This window comes from Giraffa tippelskirchi, chromosome X, assembly GCF_054371585.1.
Source record: "Giraffa tippelskirchi isolate mGirTip1 chromosome X, T2T-mGirTip1v1.2.pri, whole genome shotgun sequence".
NCBI lineage: Eukaryota > Metazoa > Chordata > Mammalia > Artiodactyla > Giraffidae > Giraffa > Giraffa tippelskirchi.
Genome location: NC_137289.1, coordinates 151,366,603 through 151,392,420, shown reverse-complemented (window position 1 = coordinate 151,392,420; position 25,818 = coordinate 151,366,603). Strand labels below are relative to the sequence as shown.

Genomic DNA, 25,818 nt, shown 5'->3' with positions numbered 1-25,818 from the left:
TTGGCAAAGTAATGTCTCTGCTTTTAAATAAGCTACCTAGGTTGGTCATAACCTTCCTTCCAAGGAGTAAGCATCTTTTAATTTCATGGCGGCAATCACCATCAGCAGTGATTTTGGAGCCCCCAAAAATAAAGTCTGACACTGTTTCCCCATCTATTTCCCATGAAGTGATGGGACCAGATGCCATGATCTTAGTTTTCTGAACGTTGAGCTTTATGCCAACTTTTTCACTCTCCTCTATCATTTCATCAAGAGGCTCTTTAGTTCTTCTTCACTTTCTGCCATAAGTGTGGTGTCATCTGCATATCTGAGGTTATTGATATTTCTCCCAGCAATCCTGATTCCAGCTTGTGCTTCTTCCAGCCCAGCGTTTCTCATGATGTACTCTGCATATAAGTTAAATAAGCAGGGTGACAATATACAGCCTTGACGTACTCCTTTTCCTATTTGGAACCAGTCTGTTGTTCCATGTCCAGTTCTAACTGTTGCTTCCTGACATGCATACAGGTTTCTCAACAGACAGATCAGATGGTCTGGTATTCCCATCTCTCTAAGAATTTTCCACAGTTTATTGTGATCCACATGGTCAAAGGCTTTGGCATAGTCAATAAAGCAGAAATAGTTGTTTTTCTGGAATGCTCTTGCTTTTTCAATGATCCAGCAGATGTTGGCAATTTGATCTCTGGTTCCTCTGCCTTTTCTAAAACCAGCTTGAACATCTGGAAGTTCACGGTTCATGTATTGCTGAAGCCTGGCTTGGAGAATTTTGAGCATTACTTTACTAGTGTGTGAGATGAGTGCAATTGTGCGGTAGTTTGAGCATTCTTTGGCATTGCCTTTCTTTGGGATTGGAATGATAACTGACCTTTTCCAGTCCTGTGGCCACTGCTGAGTTTTCCAGATTTGCCGGCATATCGAGTGTAGCACTTTCACAGCATCATCTTTCCGGATTTGAAATAGCTCAACTGGAATTCCATCACCTTCACTAGCTTTGTTCATCGTGATGCTTTCTAAGGCCCACTTGACTTCACATTCCAGGAGGTCTGGCTCTAGGTGAGTGATCGCACCATCGTGATTATCTGGGTCATGAAGATCTTTTTTGTACAGTTCTTCTGTATCTCCTGTTGGGCCATTTCCAATTTGCCTTGATTCACAGATCTATCATTCCAGTTTCATATGCAATATTGTTCTTTACAGCATTGGACTTTGCTTCCATCACCAGTCATATCCACAACCGGGTGTTGTTTTTGCTTTGACTCCATCTCTTCATTCTTTCTGGAGTTACAGCTCCACTTTTCTCCAGTAACATACTGGGCACCAACCAACATGGGGAGTTCATCTTTCATTGTCATATATTTTTGCCTTCTCATACTGTTCATGGGCTTCTCAAGGGAAGAATACTGAAGGGGTTTGCCATTCCCTTCTCCAGTGGGCCACACACTGTCAGAACTCTCCACCACGCCCATCCATCTTGGGTGGCCCTACATGGCATGGCTCGTAGTTTCATTGAGTTAGACAAGGCTAGGGTCCATGTGATCCATTTGATTAGTTGGATTAGGCAAAGGAGAAAAGGAAAGATATACCCACTTGAATGAAGAGACCCAAAGAATAGCAAGAAGAGATAAGAAAGCCTTCCTCAGTGATCAAGGCAAAGAAATACAGGAAAACAAGACTACAGATGTCTTCAAGAAACTTAAAGATACCAAGGGAACATTTCATGCAAAGACGGACACAATAAAGGACAAAAATGGCATCGACCTAACAGAAGCAAAAGGTATTTATCAGGGGATGTTTAACAGGAGGATTTCTACGTGCTGTTTCTCATAAAACCTTTGTTCCTTATCAAGTGGAATAGCAAGCTGCTCCCAGGGCAGAGGTCATGGAATGAGACAGGCTCGGGTCTCCTTCAGTAAACATTCTCCTTAGGCAAAGCTAGTTAGTCTCAATCCTCTGTCTTGAGATATGGTTTGTCTCCTGACCTTGTGGTTATTATTATTCCCTTGTTCCCTTGGTAATGGTTGCTGTACGTTTGGTTTTCTGACCTTTGTCACTGTCAAAAGGAATTTCTTGTAACACAGCATATATATACTCATAGAAAGATCATTAAAGTACCCTTCCTCCATCAGAGGCATGGGGCCCATGTCTGTCTTTCTCTCTCTCTCTTTCCTTTTCTATCTATCTTTCTCTCTTTCATTTTATTTCTGTTTTTTTTCAATTACTTTATTTTCTATTTTTTTAACTTTAATATATTGCATTTGTTTTGCCATATATTGACATGAATCCACCATGGGTGTACATGTTTTCCCCTTCCAGAACCCCTCTTCTACCTCCCTCCCCATCCTATCCCTCTGGGTCATCCCGGTGCACCAGCCCCAAGTACCCTGTATCATGCGTCGAACCTGGTCTGGCGATTCATTTCACATATGATAATTTACATGCTTCCATGCCATTCTCCCACATCATCCCACCCTCGCCCTCTCCCATAGAGTCCATAATACTGTTCTATTTATCTGTGTCTCTTTTGATGTCTCACATACAGGGTTATCTTTACTGATTAACCTAATGCCATATATATGTGTTAGTATACTGTATTGGTGTTTTTCTTTCTGGCTTACTCACTCTGTATAATAGGCTCCAGTTTCATCCACCTCATTACAACTGATTCGAATGTATTCTTTTTAATGGCTGAGTAATATTCCATTGTGTATATGTACCACAGCTTCCTTATCCATTCATCATTTTCTTATCGTCGACTCCAGACCACCAATTCCCGGTCCATTAAAGGACCCCAACAGGTGGCACCCAGAACAGGGACTGGTATACATGGCAGTTTGGCTGGCATGACCCAGAGCCTATTGAGGCTGGTAAGTACTGAGACACGGGTTAAACAGCTGGAAAGCCCCACTATTTTTCTCTTTAATTGGTGGAAAACTATCTTGACTGTAATAATTGTAGTTGTCTTATTCTTGCTGTTTGCTTTTTATATCTGTAACTATATAGTGAATTTTATATCTAAGTGGCTTAAGCATTTGAATCACAAAAGGCTTATTCATGCTCCTACAGTTTATTGCCTCAACAAATTAAGACCTATGCCCCTTCCCAGCAGGAAGAGGTTACAAAAAGATTTCTGCACCCCTTTCCCTGACAATCATATTCTCCTAAAAGCAGGAGAAAATGAAAGAATTAAAACTTAACACACAGTCCAGGCCCTATAAATGGGAAGCAAACATTCTCACTCATGCTTTCTTTAAGCCCTACGCAACAGTGTATCTTGCCGGAAAACTGACCTTTCTTTAGGTCCAAAACTAATAATTACACAGCACAATGTCTTACTCATGGAAATGCTTTTCTTAGGCTCTACATTAATGATTAGAATTGTAACAAATCTTGCCTAGGATCTTGTATCTCAAGACTTGTACCCCTGATTGCACAGCAACAATATATCTTGCCCAGAGACATTATATGGAATCTGTTCTCTCTGACTAATCTTATGCCAAAGTTATCTCAGAATGTATGTCTTGGGAAAGGGCCAAATAGAACTCTTACAATGTTAAAGTATTATTTTTATCTATTCTCAATAACTAACTGAAAAAGATATAAGGTCTCACTTAAAGTAATAAGACAAATCCTCTTTCTACCCCCTTTTTGATATCTAAGACAGAAGCTTTCTCTGTTCTGTCACTTTAAGTAAGATTTCACACACAAAGCCTTAAATGACTAAAACCTATCTTTGGCCCCAGAGTTAACTCTCCTTAAACCAGGAAAATATCTTTCACAACATAGCCAGAGATCACGCTAACAAGAATGCTCGAGCTGGCACTCCCCAAAACCAAATTACTTTTGGAATGTTAGCTGGCACCGCACAATTTGATGCCATAGAAGCTCAAATACAATGCCCTCCCTTGTTGCATGTACAATTAAAAACAGTGGCCCTTGAAGCTTGGGATCAAATGACTCCTCAAGGAGAGCCTGCAAATAGCTACAATAAAATATTACAAGGACCTAATAAAAGTCATGCCGATTTTTTAGCTAGATTAGAAACTGCTATTTCCTGTACTGTAATTAGAGAAGAAGCCAAAAAACAGCTAAAAAAAAAAAAAATTACTTGCTTATGAGAATGCAAATCAGAAATGTCAAAAAGCTATCACTCCAGGTCGAGAGACTGGGACTATTATTGATTATTTGAAGGCTTGCCACAATCTAGGATCAGAAACTCAAGAGATGCAAATGCTAGCTGAGACAATGGCTGTTGCCTTTAGAAAGGGGAATAAAGGATGCTTTACATGTGGAGATAAGAACCATTTAAAAAGAGACTGCCCTAAGAAAGCTAATAAAAAACTTCCAAGAATCTGCCCTCGCTGCCATAGAGGAATGCACTGGGCCAAAAACTGTAAATCTAAATTTGATATTGAAGGAAAAGCTATTCCGGGAAACTTCAAGCAGGGGACCCCCAGGTCCCCTTCTACAAAAACCATAGACAAATTCTATCTTTTCCCTCAAATCCTCAACATCTAACAGTGCTGCCATTCATATACCAATTCTAAATGATTTTTTCCTTTACCTTCAAGCAGTCCCTTGTAGAATACCTACCGGACTTTATGGACCCCTGCTCCCACAAACTTTCCGTTTTTTACATAGCCAATCTAGTTTGACTTCTAAAGGAATTACTGTTCACCCTGGAGTAGTTGATTCAGATTATAAAGGAGAGATTCAAATTATGATGTCATCTCACATTCTATGGAAATACAAAAGGAGGGACAAAATTGCGCAATTACTTCTTTGGCCTTACATTTCTATTAACTCCTCTAATAATGTACGGACAGGCAGATTTGGCAGTACAAATCAAAAACAATCTTGACGGACATAATTGGTATCTGAAAATACCTGATTAAATATAAATATCAACATTAATGGTAAAAGATTTTCTGATCTCCTCGTCACTGGATCTGATATTACGATTATTTCCAAATACTTATGGCCTAAACCCTGGCCTATACAAAAGGTCTCTTGCCAAATTGCAGGAATTTCTCAAACCAATATGCAAGAAGTCTATCATAATGTTCAAATATTCGCATGTGAGGGGCCAGAAGGCCAACTTGCAACATTAAGACCTTATGTGATAAATGCACCCCTTAATCTAATAGGCAGGGACTCATGCAATGGCAAACTCAGACATACATTCCACATTTTTTCTAGGGGCCACTGCTCATTTAACAAACAAAGCAATCATTAAAATAACTTGGAAGAATGAAGAGCCTATTTGGACAGAACAATGGCCCCTTTACGAAAGAAAAACTACAGGCTGCTAAAGAACTTATAGACACACAATTAGAATTGATACATATTGAGGAATCTTGCTCTCCTTGGAACTCTATTTTTGTTATAAGAAACGAATCTAACAAATGGCGCCTCTTAACAGACCTTAGAAAAGTTAATGCATCTATGAAACCTATGGGTACATTCCAACCAGGAAACCCATCATCTGCCACTATTCCTCAAAACTGACATATTATTATTATTATTATTGATATACAAGATTGTTTTTTCAATATACCCCTACACCCTTTAGACTGGGAAAGATTTCACTTTCTCCCTCCCTTATCCTAAGCATACTGGGCCTCATAAACGATACCAATGGACTGTGCTGCCCCAAGGAATGATGAATTCTCCCACCATGTGTCAATACTACATAGCTGAAGCCCTTGAACCTATGAGAAAACAATTTCATGACTTTCTTATTATTCATTATATGGACGATATATTGTTTTCGGCTCCATCTGTTTTAAAAACTCAACACATGTTTGATATAGCTCAACCATGCTTAAAGAACTCTGGATTACTTATTGCCCCTGAAAAAATTCAAACCTCTATACCTTACCATTATTTAGGAATTGTTGTTAATAGACAACATATTACTCCCCACCTAACATAGATTCATGTTGATAAATTATCAACTTTAAATGATTTTCAAAAACTATTAGGTGATATAAACTGGATTAGACCTTCATTAGGCATTGCAATTATCAACTGATTAATCTATTTCATACTTTGAAAAGAGATCCTAATTTAAATAGCCCTCATTCACTTTCTCAAGAGGCATGAGAGGAATTCTATTTAATACAAAATAAATTATAAAAACAGTTTCTTGCTCACATTAGACTTAATTTACCTCTAAAATTATTTATACCCACCTCTCTTTATTCCCCCACAAGACTTCTCGCCCAACTAAAACACCCAATAGAATAGATCTATACCCATTTTACAGAGACAATCCCTGCTGGGACAACATCTCATCAGCCAACCTACCCCCGTCAGCAGAGCCAATTTGAACATTGCCTGGTTGAAACTATAACCACAAAAAAGAGAAATGACATTTTTGACACTGAATTGTCACGATATTCTTTAGACTCCAGAAAAAACTGATTAAAATGAAGTCTTTTAGAAATTGCAAAATTGTTTCTTTTTGCACCTACAATTAGGAAAAAACTGGCTTATTAAAAAACATTTTGTTTTTGAGCTCTGATCCTGCTTGAGAAACAAAAACATGTCTGGGAAAAACCTGAAGTTAACTCTTATCATGTCCTTGAGATATACAGCCCACTCCGTCTGAAACTCCAGGCATGAGAAAATTGGTGGAACTTGAAGCCAAGGAAAAAACTGGGCAAAAACATTTTAAATATAAAATCTATAAAGTCTCTGTCCAGATTTATGTATGTCTCACTCTTTGTCCTTGGACAAAATTGCTAAACGCCAGTTAGTCAACAAGGTCTGTTTATCTGGCCTAAAGAAAAGTAAGCACTTACAAATCAAACAGTTCTAAATTAAAAATAAATAAATAAATAAATCTGAACTTACAGGTGGCTGGCTATTCTGTGAGTGGACATATAGAATGATAAATACAAAAAATATAAAAGGGGTTTATAGCAATTGAAAGCGAGTTTTATGCACGATTCAAGTTTCTTAAGTCATTAGACTGCCTTTGAGATCTTTTATTATTACTTGGACTAAGTAAATAACTAATGTTTCACAGTAAATATGAGCTGATACCAATCTGGAATTTTCTTTTCTCTTCCTGATAAAAGAACCAAGTTTTCTTGGAATATGGCTTTTAAAAACAGATAATGGCCCAGCCTACACTTCAAGATATTTCAAACAATTTTTACAATCCTTTTCTATTAAACATGTTACAGGCGTTCCTTATAATCCACAAACACAAGACATAGTTGAATGAGCACAACACACACTAAAATTACAAATAAAACAATTAAAGAAGAGAATATACACAGGAACACTGCTGTCTTCCTTATCTAAAGCAGACTTTACTAAATTCCAACATAAGAAATTTTCTAAAGCTATTACTATTGTTAATACAGCTTTGTTTGTTTTAAATTTTTTAAACATACCACAGGAAAATGTCTTGACAGGAGCATAAAGACATTTCGAGCAGATGGAAGACCGGAGGGGCCCCCAGCCTTCAAAGTAGAGACAAAACAACAAAAATCCCAGGAAGTAGAAATTCCAATACGGGCCACGGCGGCTCTAAAGATCTCCAGAAAGCACTGCCCCCGGCGACATCAACCTTATGATCTCCCCACTTGGGGACAAATATAAACCCTTACTAATCAAGCCAAAAATTTGGTTTCTCAACAGAAATGCCTCGGAATCCTGAAAATATTTTTTGCTGCCCCGCTTGTTTTGCTTGCTTATGCCTCCCTTGCTCTAGTTGAATCAAGAAATCATAATTACTGGACTTACATACCCAACCCCCTTTTACTTCAGGTTATAGAAGGCAGTGGCACCCCACTCCAGTACTCTTGCCTGGAAAATCCCATGGACGGAGGAGCCTGGTAGGCTACAGTCCACGGGGTCGCGAAGAGTCGGACACGACTGAGCGACTTCACTTTCACTTTTCACTTCCATGCACTGGAGAAGGAAATGGCAACCCACTCCAGTATTCTTGCCTGGAGAATCCCAGGGATGGAGGAGCCTAGTGGGCTGCCGTCTATGGGGTCGCGCAGAGTCGGACACGACTGACGTGACTTAGCAGAAGCATAGAATGGACGGGAAAAGGACCAATTGTTTGAACCGATAGCTCCATACATATGTCTTCTCCTTGGAGCTTTAAAGGGCTCTCATGCCCTGACGAAGAAGGGAAACTAATTAATATCTTTCTAGGTTATGAAGTCCTTCCTTTGTGTATGGACCCAGCAGAATTATGCATAAACGTTAGCCAACAAACTTGGGCTTTCACCCTGCCTCCAAAAGAGGACTTTCGGATGTTGCTTGGATTATTTACTGCCCTTTCTTTGTCCATCAACTATGTTGATACTACTGAAACTTTAGGGAAAGAGTTAGGGAAAGAAAGAACACTATGTGAAGGGTTTACCAATAAGAACTTTAAATATACCCCTGTTCATTGGGACAGATGTCAAGAAAAATCAGGAAAATTAATGTTTATGGCTAATCATGCAATTGTCGACTGGGGACCCTATGGTATGTGGTTATCTAACTGCTCAGATGATATTAACAGCACTGTGTGTGATTATGTTACTCAAGTAGCATGAAAAGTTACTAAAACTACTATGGAACATTATCATGACAAAGGACTTCTTGGCTGGCTTGACAATGGAATGCCCCCCCCCCACCCCCCGTCGTCCTCAAATCATCCTCGATGAACAGATTGGGCCTGAACAATGGGACATCTAGAAACTTGCTGCAAGCATGGAGGAACTTGGGACTTGGACCGAACATTTCATAGGGACCAATCGTAGTCATAATAATTATTTCTTTCACTATAATCAATTATATTTTATACAAGCCTGTGTTCCACTTCCTTTTGTTGTAGCTATAGCAAACTTAAAATTCAATAAGCCTTTACGTTCTGTAACTTGTATAAATTGCAAAATGTATACTTGTCTTAACTCTTCTATTTCTTTAAGAAACAATTCCCTTTTGATTCTTCAATCTTGACGTAATCTGTGGTTACCAATAAATCTCCAGGGGCCCTGGGAGGAAGGTCCCATGGCTGGACTTGCTTCCTGGTTACTTACGAAACTGCTCCGGTGATCTAAATGATTCGTTAGATGGCTGATTCTTGGCATTTTGGGATTAATAGCTATTTGCACCACTGCTACAGTCACTGGCGTTGCTTTACAAACCTCAATTCAAACACATAATTTTATCCAAAACTGGACTGAACATGCTCATACTATGTGGGACACTCAGGCTAAGATAGATGAGGATATTCAAGATGAAATACAGGACCTAAGAATAGCCATCAATGGATTGGAGATCAACTGAGAGATTTGCAAAAACAGGTGATGCTAAAGTGTGATTGGAATTCTACTCAGTTCTGTGTTACTCCTGTTCAATTCAATCATAGTGCCTACAACTGAGAACAAATCAGATTTCACTTACAAGACATACATGATAATGCCTCTCTGAATGTATAATTATTACAGAAAGAAATCATTGAAACCTTTTCTAAAAATCTGCCCTCTTCAACTAATTTGGAAACTTTAGCTGAACAACTAGCTGATCAATTATCTGGGCTAGACCCACGTGGATGGTTTCAAAGCATTACTCACAATATCGGATCTGGAACTATAATTTTGGTGATTGTCTTGACAATTATATTTGTTGTTTACAGATGCCTGCAGGCAAGAATTGTTAATAGCAAACAAACAAACTCAAATGGTCAGAACTCTTTTTGCAAATATTATAAATAAATAAGGGGGAATTATCAGGGGATGTTTAACAGAAGGATTTCTAAGTGCTGTTTCTCATAAAACCTCTGTTCCTTATCAAGTGGAACGGCAAGCTGCTCCCAGGACAGAGGTCATGGAATGAGACAGGCTAGGGTCTCCTTCAGTAACCATTCTCCTCAGGAAAAACTAATTAGTCTCGATCCTATGTTTTGAGATATGGTTTGTCTCCTGACCTTGTGACTATTATTATTCCCTTGTTCCCTTGGTAATGGTTGTTGTATGTTTGCTTTTCTGACCTTTGTCATTGTCAAAAGAAATTTCTTGCAACACAGTATATATATACTCATAGAAAGATCATTGAAGCACCCTTCCTCCATCAGAGGCTTGGGTCCCTGTGTCTTTGTTTCTCTCTCTCTCTTTCCTTTTCTATCTATCTTTCTCTCTTTCATTTATCTTTCTCTCTTTCATTTTCTTATCATCGACTCTGGACCACAAGGTTCCGGTCCATTAAAGGACCTCAACAGATATTAAGAAGAGGTACCAAGAATACACAGAAGAACTATACAAAAAAGGATGTTCATGACCCAGATAATCACGATGGTGTGATCACTCATCTAGAGCCAGACTTTCTGGAATGCAAACTCAAGTCGGCCCAAGGAAGCATCATTATAAACAAAGCCAGTGGAGGTGATGGAATTCCAGTTGAGCTATTTCAAATCCTGAAAGATGATGCTGTGAAAGTGCTACACTCAATATGCCAGGAAATTTGGAAAACTCAACAGTGGCCACAGGACTGGAAAAGATCAGCTTTCATTCCAATCCCAAAGAAAGGCAATGCAAAAGAATGCTCAAATTACCGCAAAAGTGCACTGCAGATGACTCAGCGATGAAATTAAAAGATGCTTGCTCCTTGGAAGAAAAGCTATGACCAGCCTAGACAGCATATTAAAATGGAGAGACATTACTTTGCCAACCATTTCTATCTAATCAACACTAGGGTTTTTCTAGTAGTCATGAATGGATGTGAGAGTTGGACTATAAAGAAAGCCGAGTGCTGAAGAATGGATGCTTTTGAACTGTAGTGTTGGAGAAGACTCTTGAGAGTCCCTTGGACTGCAAGGAGATCCAACCAGTCCATCCTAAAGGAGATCAGTTCTGAATATTCATTGGAAAGACTGATGCTGAAGCTGAAACTGCTATACTTCATATTGATGGGAAGAACTGACTCATTGGAAAAGACCCTGATAATGGGAAATATTGAAGGCAGGAGGAGAAGGGGACGACAGAGGATGAGATGGTTGGATGGCATCACCAAATCAGGGGACTTGAGTTTGAGTAAACTCTGGGAGTAGGTGATGGACAGGGAGGCCTGGCATGCTGCAGTCCATGGGGTCACAAAGAGCTGGACAAGACTGAGCAAATGATCTGAACTGAAATGATAGAGATAAGTTGCTGGAGAAATTAGAAATCCATATGCCAAAAAAAAAAAAAAAAGAACTTCATCTCATTCATTACTCCATGTTCTACAACTAACAGAGAGAAACTCACATACCTATATGTAAGACCGAAAGCCCAAAAGATTCTGGCAGTAAAACACAGGTGGTTACTTTGTGAGCAAAGATTAAGTGGTTACTGATTAGAATATACACCAAGAAGGAGCCTTCAGTGGGAACAGTAACCAGGCCTCTATCCAAATATTTAACTAGTGGTTAGAAGTGTGGGAAGGGGTGCAGGTGTAAGGTAACAGGAGGGGAATAAGAGGTACAAACTACTATGTATAAAATAAACAGGGTACAAAGATATATGGTACAGCATAGGGGGGAAAAAAGCCTATATTTTATAGCTATAAATGGAGTATATAAAAATTATGAATCACTATATGGTACATCTCTAACTTACATAATTTGGTACATCAACTATACCTCAATTTCAAAACAAAAAATATAGACTCCTCTGAGGGATGCCCTGACAACCAATTGCTGGTAAAGAAGCCACATATTAATCTTTTAAACCAGATTATACTGTCTTTATTTAGTTTTAGGGTATAAACTTAAACTGACATTTCAATGCTAAATAAATAACATGAGAGTTGGGACTATGAGTCTTGGACTCTTTGTCCCATTTTAGAATCTGAAGATCCTAAAGAATATAAGTATCAGTGTCTTTGAAATACCTCATATGTTCTCTAATTTCTCATTTAATCTAAAGGAAATTGTCCAGATCTAACTAAGATTCCCTTAAAATTAATCTCTTTATAAAAACCCCAGATTACAAAAAAACCTCACCTGCCAACCAGGATATCAGAAGATCTCGTTTATATAACCAAGGTCTTGTGATTAACCACTGTTTGATCATTATGTATTCTGCCAAGAGACCCATCCTATAAGAAGAGGGATGAATTCACAGCCTCTCCAACACCTGGGACACCCTCAGCTTCTGTAGAAGAAGGACCACGAGAGTCACAAGATGAAGACTGTGTTCCTGACTCTTCTCCTTGGTCTGGTTTGTGCTGCCCAGGAAGCTCCAGCTGAGCTAGACCCCTCACAGGTACCCAAATTCAGCTGATCTGGGGAAGGTCTTGGTCTCTGAGTGTGTGTGTGGGTGTGAGAGAGAGAGAGACAGAGATAGCCTTGTTTATATGTATGAGCAGATTGTATACATATGCCATGGTCCACCTATCTACATGAACATAATACAACCCTCTGTCTTTCTGCTCTTGGCATTTTTTTCTCAATTTATTTGTCTCCATGTGAAAAAAAGAAAAAAGCTAACCATGCTATCCTTTAGGGATCAATGAACTGCCATGGTCTTTAATGTTGCTCTTTTAGCTATTTTAAGAAACTCAAACTCTATGCTTTCTGCTTGAATACGAATGATTATTTCATGTTATTCTGCAAGGCAGGGGGTAGAATCCTACTTCGTTTACTAAGATTGAATTTTCTTCTCTTCTGAGGTGAATGAAGAGGCAATGATTGTGTTGGGTATTGGTGAGAATCCAGTAAAAAGATTGAGTGATGTTTATGGAGACCTGCCTTCTTAGATTACAGGAGACTGGCACACCATTCTCACGGCCGCAGATAACAAGGAGAAGATTGAGGAAGAAGGCCCCCTGAGGGCATACATCCGTGAGCTTGAATGTATTGACGGCTGTTCCTCACTATCCATTAAATTTTATGCCAAGTAAGCACAATCTGCCTGACATGAATACAATGAGACTGCTGACTTCTGACATGGGGTCACATCTCCAATGTGTAGCGAAGGGTGTGAGTCAAGGGAGTGAAGTTGAGTGTGCGAACTCTATCGATGGAAGAGTGCCTTCAAACTTTGGGAACAGATGATGACAAAAGAACATCCTGTCTGTTTTTCAGGTTTCACGAGAAATGCACATTACTCAATGTAGTTGCAAAGGCAGAAGGGGATGTTTATCACGCAGGATGTGAGTATGGGAGCTCTTCTGATGTGTGTGTCTTCCGAAGCATGTTAAATGCTCGCTCAGCTGTGTCTGACTCTTGTGACCCCATAGACTCTAGCCCACCAGGCTCCTGTCTGTGGGATGCTGCAGGCAAGAAAACTAGAATGGGTTTTCATTTCCTCCTCCAGGGGATCTTCCTGACCCAGGAATCAAGATGAAGTCTCCTGCATCTCCAGCAATGGCAGGAGGATTCTTTATCGCTGAGCCACCTGAGAAGTCCCTTATTTAACTGTCAAGATCAAATTGTCTTTAACTAAAGAAATCCTTTAAACATGAAAAGTTACTTTTTAGCATGTTGAAGAAGTAGAACCTGATTCATCTAAATCTCACAGATGAGTATGCTGCTGCTGCTAAGTCGCTTCAGTCGTGTCCGACTCTGTGCGACCCCACAGACGGCAGCCCATCAGGCTCCGCTGTCCCTGGGATTCTCCAGGCAAGAATACTGGAGTATTTCCAGTATACTGCATTGGCAGTATACTGCAGTATTTCCAGTATAACTCCATTTCCTTCTCCAGTGCATGAAAGGGAAAAGTGAAAGTGAAGTCGCTCAGTCGTGTCCGACTCTTAGCGACCCCATGGACTGTAGCCTACCCGGCTCCTCCATCCATGGGATTTTCCAGGCAAGAGTACTGGAGTGGGGTGCCATTGCCTTCTCCGACAGATGAGTATAAGAATAGTTAAAATGACAGCAGAAGTTTCACACTAATTTTTACCTAATTTGAAATCAAAAGGGGCACTAGCACAGACCTTGATCTCTATAGTTTCAATACTAGAAAGAAACCTCAAATAACAATACTGTAATGCTAAGTAATGAAAAGTACCTATTTGATTTCATGGAGAAAATGTACAATGGAACATTGTAATCTTGGTCAGAGGCATTTTTTTTTTTTTTTTCATCTGTGGACATTAGACACAGGACCTAATTAGGAAACATTTCAGAGTATATATCTCTAACATGTGGCAATACCTTCATTTCTACGTCTCTGATTACCTCTATACCAGAAGGTAACTTTGGTTTATCTATTAAGTTTTATTTTCACATGATTTCGAAGTCTCTTTGTAATCATAACGGCACTTGTGAATTTGGTCAAAACATTCCTGAAACTGTCACAGTCAGCTCTGGTGAGCTTGTATGAGATGATTGAGGTCCAGCACCTACTATAGTTGCAATAAGCAGCTTTGCTATTGTTCACAGACTGTTCGGTCTAGAAGACTGGAAGTCTTTACTCTCTTAAGAAGAGCGGTGTGTGGAGAAAGCTTTTCAGGTTCACTAACTGTTTCAACAGGTTCTAACCACAGACCACAAGAAATGCCAGTGAGACGGTGGCATCTCACTATCAGAGGGAGGATTGATGATAGCATGTGAAGAACATGACACTTCCAAATGTAAAGAAGTTAATCACATTGAGATTTGAATTCTTTTTTTCCTGTCACAGATATGGGTACAAATTCTTTCAAACTGATTCCTGTATCAGACAACGCATTAGTAATCTACGGTGAAAACTTTGATGGTGTTAAGATTACAAAAGTGAGTCAACTCCTCGGTACGTTACTGAAGCTTATTCTGAGCAAATTAACAGTGTTCATATTATCATTATTTCATTTAAGGACAGAAGTGCATGAACACCTTATGTTTTATAAGCACACTAGAGTAGACATGAATTCACATGGGAGAATTCAGACTTCATGTGCCATGATTCAGGGCTGCAGAAAGGTTGTCTACTAGAAAACTGAAGAAATGCATCCATTGGGGATTCTATTGGTTGACATTTAAAAAATTAGACACACTTACCCAGGAGGTGCAATGAAATATTCCAGGATGCTCCGTGTGTTTCTTGATAAATATCACATATTGGAGTTGCCGGGTTTGGACATCAAAGTTAACCAAGGTTGGAACTTTGAGTTCCAAGACTTGCAGGTCCTGGCCATGACTGATTCCTCTTGAATAAAAATGCTTTCTTTTTTTGCCACAATCACTGAAATAATACCTGAAATCAGAACCCAACCCTCTGCAAATCACCCCTGGATCATACAGAATCCTTCAGAATCAGCGTGGTCAATCATGCCAATCTTTCTGACAACTGGCCAACCACAAGTTTCATTTTACATGACCCTTTATCCCATCTGATATATTCTCATTTGGGGTGGGTGGGGCTTGTGTCTGGTCTCTGAGGATGACAGAGCCTGAGGTTTTCTCTGAGTAGCATGTGCAATGAGATGAGCGTGCTTGGTGAGAACCCCGAAAAATGTATCCCCCATTCATTTCAACGTTGTTGTTGAGTTATGCGTGGTGTCGTGTCTGATTGTGGCTCCATGGACTGCAGCACGCAAAGCTGCCCTGCCGTCCAGTATCTCCCAGAGTTTGCTCAAACACTTGTCCATTGAGTCTGTGATGGTCTCTACACATCTTAATAGATTAAGGTCCAGGAAAACCCCAGAGACGGAATTCTAGGACGCAGACAATGTGGACAGGAGGAGTTAAACTTGGGAGGATATCTGAGTCTCAGGACCCACCATGACCTTCTCCGATGTATCATTCCAGCTTGCATCTGGCTTGGGGATGCTTAGGCTCACAGGTGAATGGTCTGTAGTTCACTCAGTGGTTGTAAGAACTGGAATGTGATAAAATGTTAACTATGTGGACTCTATCCCCTGGACACATCTGAAGACCTGGTGTGCACACTCAGACACCTCTGTAGAAAATTACCTGGTGAGCAGGGTTTAGGTGATTGAAGAGGGCCATGGCGATGGTGAGACTGACTGGACACTACACATAGGAGCTGGGTGACACTCTATAAGCTGCAAAGGATTCTAACGCACACCTCTTCTGCCCTCTGTTATTAAACCCAGCCAAAGGAGACAGTGTCACTCAAGAAGAAACTCAGCAGTATGAGGAACTGAACAAAGAAGAGGGGATTCCAACAGAACATATTGAAGATGTCACTGAAACAGGTAAAGCCAAGAAGACAACAGGGATCTGAAATGAAATCACATCATGAGGACACTCGATTCAAATTTCCTATTTGCACAGTCATCTTTTACAAAGGCTGTTATGAAATAATCCTTTGAAATAGAGGCATGTCAATGATTATTTTTCCACTTATTCATTCTCTTTCACAGATGACTGTCCTCAATAAGAACCGAGAGCCTCTGCTGGGTGAGTAGAATAATCACATATACAACATGCAGGTTTTTTTTCCTAAGGTAAGACGTTATTCTGGGGCATACTGCTTTAAGCATGGGATATATACACAGTGGACTATATTACTCAACTATGTAAAAGAATGAAATAATGCCATTTGCAGTAACATGGGCAGATCTAGAGATGATCATACGAAGGGAAGTAAGTCAGAAAGAGAAAGGCGAGTTTGATATCACTTCCATGTGGAACGTAAAATATGGCACAAATGAACTATTTACAAAATAGAAACAGTTTCACAGTCCAAAAAAACATGATGGTTCCTAAAGAAAAAAATGGGGAGAGGGATATACTAGGAGTTTGGCATTAAGAGATACACACTCCTGGTGTGTATATACATATATGTGTAACTGAGGGCTTCCTGGTCGTTCATCGGCAAAGAATCTGCCTGCCAATGTAGGCAATGTGGTTTGATCCTGGGTCGGGAAGATCCTCTGGAGGAGAAAATGGCAACCCAGTCCAATATTCTTGCCGGGGAAATCCCATGGACAGAAGAGCCTGGCAGGCTAAAGTCCATAGGAACACAAAAATGTTGGGCAGGACTTGGACACTAAACTACAACATATGCACAAACCATCATGCCGCTATACACTTGAAACTAACAAAACATTGCACATCAACTACATTTCAATAAAAAATAATTTTAAAAAGGAGTACGAACACAAAACTCTTTACCTTGCCACATGGTAATGGCTCGAGATTCCGTAAGTGTTAGGATTTAAATACCTAAACAATCACACCGGTATAGACTCCACCGTGAGATGCTTTGAGGACTGTGTGAAGCCCTGAGCTGTGAAATACGATGACCCCTGGTGAAAACCACTGCGAATGAATGACCTGACAGCCACAATACCTTCATGATGAAAAATAAGTTTTACAGGAGAAGTAGGAGGAACAGGTTACACAGTAATCCCCTACACCAGGGAGCTGTGGAGATGCATCTCAGCAACTCTCAACGTACCAGCTGATCCACGACTGCTCACAAGTAGTTTCATCAGGTGGTAGTTCTACGCAACCCACTATGGGCACACACACAGAGGGACTTCTGCGAAATGGGTCTTGTAGGGAAATTTCTCCACTGCTTTCAACCGCTTCTATTTTCTGTTTCATTCTCTGGCCAACATCATGCTAATCCTAATAAGTTCAACTACGTTTTTTTTTTTTTCTCTTTATGGAAGTGAACGAAGAAAGAATATGTGTCGCATCACAGCACTAATGTGTCACAATCAGCCATACAGAAGTGAACAAAGAAAGAATATGTGCCGCATCGCAGCACTAATGTGTCACAATCAGCCATATGAAGATAAAAGATATTTTCCTTGAAATCCTCATTTCTTCTCTCCCAGGAAGTCATGATCTTGGACACGGCTTTCACTATGAATCTCCTCTGCCCTTGCTGATGTTACTGGATTCCTAAACTGATCAATAAATTGATTAATGCACATATGTGTAATGAACAAACATGCTGTATTTGCAAATGCACTAAACATGTAAATTCAACTATTCAGAAAATCTAGCAACAATAAAGTAGGAGAACTCTGTTTAGGATGCATGGTGTGAATCCTGCAAGGGTCTTGTCGGGAAGAGAGAATAAACCACAGGTGGTAGTTTTATAGAGTTGTATAAGGTGCCCAGCAGATGTCACGAGAGAGATGGGATTAGTAAATCACACAACTTCAAATAGAATGGAAGTAGTCCAAAGTAACAGCTGAAATTCACTCAACTATGGGGTGCTTTACACAGCAGCATTCCTCTGCTGTGGGGTTGCAGAGGGTGGTAAGTATTTTGCAGAATGCAGTCTTCCATGGGCTTCCAGGGGTGCCCTGGTAAAAAATACAGGGGTGCCCTGGTAAAAAAAAAAAAGGCAGGAGATGCAACAGATGCAGGTTCATTCCCTGTGTCGAGAAGATGCCCTGGAGGAGGAATTGAAAACCCAGTCCAGTCATCTTGCCTGAAGAATCCGATGAACAGAGGAGTCTGGTGGGCTATACAGTTCTTGAGGTGGCAAAGAGTCAGACAGGATTTCTCAACTGAGCACACAGACACACACAACAAAACTGAACAGTAGGGGCAACATATTAAATCCTGGGGAAGAGGCAACATATCAAATCCTGGGGAAGAGGGATCTATGACAAGTGGTTTGAGTTTAATCAGTGTAGATATACAAACATTTAAAGTTTGCAGGGAGGTAAGGGGCAGGAAGGCAGAGTAAAAGAATAAATGTCACTTGTGATTTACATAAGAAACAAGTGAACTAACACATCTGTCTCCTCACATAGTTACACCACGTGTGTGTGTGTGTGTCTGTATGTGTCTGAGATAAAAACACTTAAAAGTTCTGCTCTCAACGATTGCCACGTATGTGTTCAATACTATTAGTCATAGTCACAATGCTGTTCATTACATCTTTCTTTAAATCACAGGAGCTCCTTAGGTAATGATAACTAAACAGAAACACACACATACACACAGACTCACACACACACAAAAACCAACAAACAAACGGCAGAACTTCAGTCAATTAAAGCCTTATGTTTGAAACCGAGTATCTGCTTACATTGAGAACTCTGCAGCCAGCATTTACTCAATGATTATTTCTTTTGGCTCCAAAATGTAGCAAAACTAATGTCTCACTATTTCAGACATCCTTTGTGAAAATCAGCAGAAATATACACTACTCTAATGATCCATTAATGGATGACAAATTCTATTTTCACATGCTTCTGAACCGTGAACATTTTGCTTTTGACACAAACTTGTTGAAGGCTAGTGATATCATCTTCATGTTCCAACTATCTTTAAGCTTACCAAAAACAAACAAAAAAAAGAATCAAGAATGGGGAAACACAAACCAAAACGCAACCAAATCTGCTCGTGAGGAAGGGACAGGAATATACAAACAAATAGATTTTAAATGTAGTTACAAAGGAAATTCAGTAAAAAATAATAATCCTATAGGGAAAACTGTTGGAGAAATTGGAAATTCATATGAAAAAATATATAAAGAGCTTCAACTGATTCACTGCTCCATGATTTACAACTAACACAGAGAGACTCATAGACCTATATTTAAGACCATCACAAGAGCCAGCAACAGGGGAAAAATATTGGCACATCCCCAACTGAAAAGTGAGTCATATCCAGAATATGTTAAAAACCTACAAACTTCATAAAAAAAAATAATAATTCACTGAACAATGAACACATGACTCGCAAAGACACTTAACAAAGAGAATAGAAGATGGCAATCCCAGCACTTTATTCATTCAGGAAGTGGAAATTACGACGGCAACTGGATGTCAGCACACACTTATAATCTCTGAAATGAAAACAACTGATCACACTGAGTCCTGGCAAGGATGGAGCCATGTAAGGTCTCAATTCCTGTTGGCAGGAATCGAAAATCAGAAGGCACTGAGACCCCTAAGTCTCTACCCATGAGATAATATGGCTCGGTTCCTTACAAAGACTTGTCTATGAACATGTATCCATCAACACTGGAATGGATAAAAATGGGACGTGTCCTGGTAAGACTATGCTATGATGATACTATGCGGAAATGGGAATGCAGTCTACAAAAAAATATATAAATGTTTATTCAAACAAATATGCTGAGGGAAAGAAGTCAGTAACACACTTGCAGGAGGAGCGGAGTAAGAGGCACAAAGTACTATGCATAAAATAAATTATATACAAAGATTATTTTAAAAATAAAGATTGTACAACACAGAGAATAAAAAAATCCAACATTTTCATAATTTCAAAAGGAGAAATAAAATAACAGATACCTATGTGGTATTCCTGTAACAACAAATATTGTACACCAACTATACTTCCACTTCAATATAAAAAAATATAGACCCCTCTAAGGAACTCCCTCACAACTGATTCCTGGTAGAGATACCACATATTTATCTTCTTAAACCGGACGGTGCCATCTTTAGCTTTAGAAAACAAGCTTAAAAAGATCTCTTCCATGTTAAAGAAATAACACAGGCATTCCATAAGAAGCACAGAATGCCAAAAAGCTCAGCTGCCAACTAGGATATCAGAAGATTATGTTTACCTCACCATGGTCTGGTGATTAAGCACGGTTTGATCAATATGTATTCCGCCAAGAGATGTATCCTATGAACAGCAGAACCAATTGACAACCTCTCCAACAACTGGGGCGCCCTCAGCTTCTCTACAAGGAGCAATGCGAGAGTCAGAAGATGAAGATTCTGTTGCTGAGTCTTGTCCTTGTCCTGGTTTGTGCTGCCCAGAAACTCCAGCTGAGATAGACCCTTCAAAGGTACCAGAACGAGCTGACGTGGGAGAAGGGCTTCCTTGTTTGAGAGTTTGCGGGGTGCATGTGACAGAGATATTCATGTTTATATGTATGAGCAGATTGTATACATAACACAGTCCATTAACTACATGAGCTACTCTTTGTATTTTTGTTGCTGTTGTTATTTCTCTGTAGGTTAAAAAAAAAAAACACAGCCTAACGTGATCATTCAGAAAGCTGTGAACCATCCCAGTCTTTATTGGCTTTGTTTTAGCTATTTCAAAAAACTCTGAATTCTGTGCAAAATTCTCTGAATTCTATGCTTTCTGTTCAAATAGGAATCATGAATTCATGTCAGGTTACTCAACAAAGTAGGGGGTACAACTCTTCTTGGCTTAATAAGGATCAATTCACTTCCCTTCTGTGGTAAATGCAGAAGCAAAGATGTTGCTGTATATTGGTGAGTAACCAGAAAAGAGTCTGGCTGATGTTTATGGAGACCTTTCTTCTTAGGTTGCAGGAGAGTGGTACACCTTCTACGCAGCTGCGGATAACAAGGAGAAGATTGTGGAAGGGGGTCCACTGAGGTGTTACTATCGTTGGATTGAATGTATCAATAGCTGCAAATACCTCTCCCTTACATTTTATGTCAAGTAAGTACAATCTGACCCAACTGAAAGCAAGGAGACTGTTGACTTCCGACATGGGGTGCAGTGAAAGGTGTGGGTCATGGCTGTGAAGTTGAGTGTGTGAACTCTACCCGTAGAAGGCTGTCCTCATGTACTGGGGCATGGATGGTGAGGAAATAATTTCTTGTCTGTTTTTCAGGGTTGACGGGACATGCCACTTATTCCATAATGTGGCAAGGAGACAAGAAGGAGATGTTTACATCATAGAATGTGAGGAGTTGAGCTTTTCCAATGGGTTGTCACATAAAACGTGTTCAGATGGACGGTCTCGGTTCCATCCAAGACAATTAGATGTCTGAATGGGTGAACTGTTCCCTCAACTCATTACCAAGACAACCTTGGAAAAGCCTTTCAATTTTTCAGGAATCAATACTGTCCCACAACACCAGGATGAAGTCCAAGGGTAGAATGTTGCCATTGATGGTCTCTGAGAAGAACCCCCAGAACGTTGGTTCCTTGTGCTCCTCGGGCATGAGTAAGTGAAAGAAACTACCTGAAAATATAATGACTCTTCCCAGCCTTGTTCTATCTTTTATTTGACCTGCACGAAAAAGTTTGCTTTCAGTAAGGAATTCTTTAAATATTGAAAGTTCTTTATCAGCAAGTTGAGTAAGTAGAACATGTTTAATGTAAGGCCCCAAATGAGAAACCTTAAGAGCAAAAGTAAGAGCAAAAAAATCTCAAATTGATGTTTACCTAATTTGAATGAGACTTTAGCATAGACTTCTATCTCTATAGTTTAAAATAAGAAATAAGTCTCAAATATGAATAGAAATACAAACTTTGAAATGAGCATTAACATAGACATCTACCTCAGTAGCTGAAAATAAAAGGAAATAATTCTCAAATATTAACATCAATTCTGTAATATTATATTAAGTGATCACATATCCCTATGATTCATTTTCAAGGAAAAAACTGTGCAACAAAGCACTCTAATCTTGGTCTGATGCATTTATTGTAATTTCAAATGTGGACATGCAGTGACAGGATCTAACCTGCAATGATTTCAGAGTATATATTTCCAACACTTTGCAATGGACTAATTTGTACCTGTTTAATTACCTCTTGTACTAGGAAATAGCTCTGGATGACGTGTTAACTTTCATTTTAATATTATTCATTTAAATTTGTAGAATTCATTTCTAACCATGACTGTACTTGTAAAATGGGTCACAAAATTCCTGAAAATTTAACAGTCAGGTCTTGTGAGCTGGTATGAGATGGTTGAGGTTCAACACCCATGATGGTTGCAATAAGCAACTTTGCTATAATTCACAGACTGCACAGCTTAAAAGACTGAACGTCTTAATTATCTTCAGGAGAAAGGGGTATGTAGAAAGCTTTCCTAGTTCACTAGCTGTCATAACTGGTTCTAACAACATACCACTACAATGTCAATGAGACCGAGTTCAAAATTAGAGGCAAGACAGACAATAGCGTGTGAAGAATGAGATGCATTCATTAGAAAGGAAAGCAGATAATCATATTGAAATTTGAATTTTTTTTTCTGTCACAGTCGCAGGTACAAATGTTTTGCAACTGATTCATGCATGAGACAACATGCTGGTAAACTTATATTGAAAATGATGATGGAGAGACGATCACAAAACAAACTAAAGGCGTCGGTATGTACTGTAGCTTATCCAATACAAAGTAGATGTGTTCATATGATCCATATTTTTATAGTAGGGAGAGAGAAAAACACATGACTTATATTAGGGCTCCCCTGCTGGCTCAGATGGCAATGAATCTGCCTGCAATGCGGGAGACCTGGGTTCCATTCCTGGGTGGGGAATATCCCCTGGAGGAGGGCATGGCGACCCACTCCAATATTCTTGCCTGGAAAATCCCATGGACAGAGGAGCCTGGCAGGCTAGAGTCCATGGGGTCACAAAGAATTGAACACTACTGAACAATTAAGCACAGCACTTTGTAAGGAACAGACTGCAGCAGATATGGGTTCACATGGGAGAATTCAGACTTTAGGTCAGTCAGGGCTGCAGAAAGGTTGTCTGCTGGAAAGATGAGGAAATGTATTCACTGGGGATTCTATTACACAGCTTTTTAAAAAATGAAATACACTGACCCCAGAGATCCAAGGAAATATTCCAGAATGGGTCCATGAGTTCCTTGCCAGGTATCACACAATGGAGTTGCTGGCTCCTGACACCAAAGGAAACCAAGGTTTAAATATGAGTTTAGCAGACTCTCAGGTTCCCGGCATGACTGCATTCATCTCCACCACAAATGCTTTCTTCTCTGTCACAATTGTTAAAACACTTCCTGAGACCTGGACCCAATGCTCTGCAAATACCTCAGGGTCACACTGAAGGCTGCAGAGGAAGTGTAGTCAGGAACGTCAGTCGTTCTGCCGTCTGGCCAATCCCTTGGGCTCACGGACATGCCCCATTATCCTGTCCAGTATTATATGCATGTTTAGGGTGGCTGAGGGTTGTGTCTGGTCTGTGAGAACGATAAAGCCTGAGTTCTTCCCTGAGTGGCATGAGTAGTGTTGTTATCAAAAGTGGGGTCCTGCTGGCTGTCACTCAAAAGCCAAATAAATGGCCAGCTTCGTAGAAAGGAATGTCTGCTTTCATTCAGATGCCGGCAGATGGAGCGAGGGTGGACTTCTGTCCAAAGGCTGATTGTCCCACCCCACAACTGGCAACCAGAGGGGCCAAGAAGCTTATAAACAGAGGGAGGGGGCTCCCTGCAAAAACAGCAGGCAGCTCAAACAGTCTTTTTGAAATTGGTCATCAGCGGTCTGAATAGCATCACCTTGATTGTTTTCAGTACAGTTAACCGTCAGTTCCACGGTCACTTTATTCCCATCTCCCTGACGTCAGTTCTCTGAACCGTGGCAGGTCTAGTCATCCTGTATTTAACTTTTCCACCAGGTAGGGTTTTCATTGTCTATGAGACAGCTTTCAGGCTAAGACCCAGAACAGTATCTACTGCCCTCAGGGAGGAACTACAGGTCCTTGTCTATGCTTCATGACTACATTATTATTATATCGTCTACTTTGACTGTTTTCCATGGCTATCCCATGTTTTCGATACTCTGATTAAACTTATTTTTGACTAAAATCTTTCATAGAGAAAAGGCAGGCCAAAGACATGGCGGGCGGGGCAAAAAACATAAAGTCCTGCACTGTCTCAATGGGATCAGCGTCCTTTTGAAAATTCCAAATCATTCCCACCCTCCATTCATTCCATGAGGGTTCATGAAAACCTCAGTGATGGAATTCTAGGATGTAGACAAAGTGGAAAGGAAGAGTTAATGCTGGGAGGAATTCTGAGTCTCAGACCCCCCATGACCTTCTCCAATGTACCACGAAGGATTGCATCTCACTGGGGCATGCTTAAGGTCACATGTGAATGATCTATAGTTTACTTACTAGTTGTGAGAACTGGAACATGATAACATGTTAACTATGTGGACTCTACCCCCATGGACCCATCTGAAAGCCTGTGTACACACTCGGGCACGTCTGTAGAAAAATACCCGGGGAGCAGGGTTTAAGTGATGGGGGAGGGCAGTAATTATGGTGAGATTTACCAATCACTACAGGTAGCATCCAGGTGACTCTCTATAACCTATACAGGATTCTAACGCACACCTCTTCTGCCCTGCTTGCTATGAAATCCAGGCAGAGGAGACAGCTTCACTCCAGAAGAATTTCAGAAGTATCAGGAGCTGAACAGTGAAAGGGGGATCCCAAATGAAAATATAGAACATGTCATTGAAACAGGTAAAGCCCCAGAGAACAGCAGGTATCCAAAATAAAAACACATCACTAGGACATTCAAGTCAAACTTCCTATCGGCAGAGACATCCTTTATAAAAGCTGTTTTGAAATAATCCTTTGAAATAGAGGCATGTCAATGGTAATTTTTCCCCTTATTCATTCTCTTTCAGACAATTGTCCTCCATAAGAAAACAGAACATTAGTGGGATGAGCAGAAATGTGACACAAACAACACTGAGCTTTTTTTTCAGGAGGTTCACACTCTTTGTGTGTGTTGGGGGGGTGGGTTGTACTGCTTTAAGAATGGTATACGTATACAATGGAATATTATCTGGTCATGAAAAAGAATGAAATAATGCCATTTGCAGCAACATCGATGGACCTAGGGATGATCTTACTAAGTGAAATAAGTCAGAGAAAGAAAGGCAAATATCATATACCATCACTTCCATGTGAAATGTAAAATATGATGAAAATGAACCGTTTATAAAACAGACTCTTAAGCACAGACAAAATTAATGGTTACCAAAGGGGAAGTAGGCAAGGGATAAACTAGGAGTTGGAGATGAACAGATACACACTAAAATATATAAAATAAACAACAAAGACCTACTGGAGAGAATGATACTCCATGTCTTGAAATGACTTATAAGAACAAGAATGTAAAATGGTATACATTTACCTACATTTACACATTTACTGAGGGCTTTTCAGGTGACTCAGAGGTCA

At 39.9% G+C, this 25,818-nt stretch overlaps 1 pseudogene; it reads left to right on the top strand.

Moving 5' to 3' along the window:
- Positions 1-12,173: 12,173 nt before the first annotated feature.
- LOC145535789 (allergen Bos d 2-like) lies at positions 12,174-25,276 on the top strand (annotated as a pseudogene).
- The last annotated feature ends 542 nt before the right edge of the window (positions 25,277-25,818 follow it).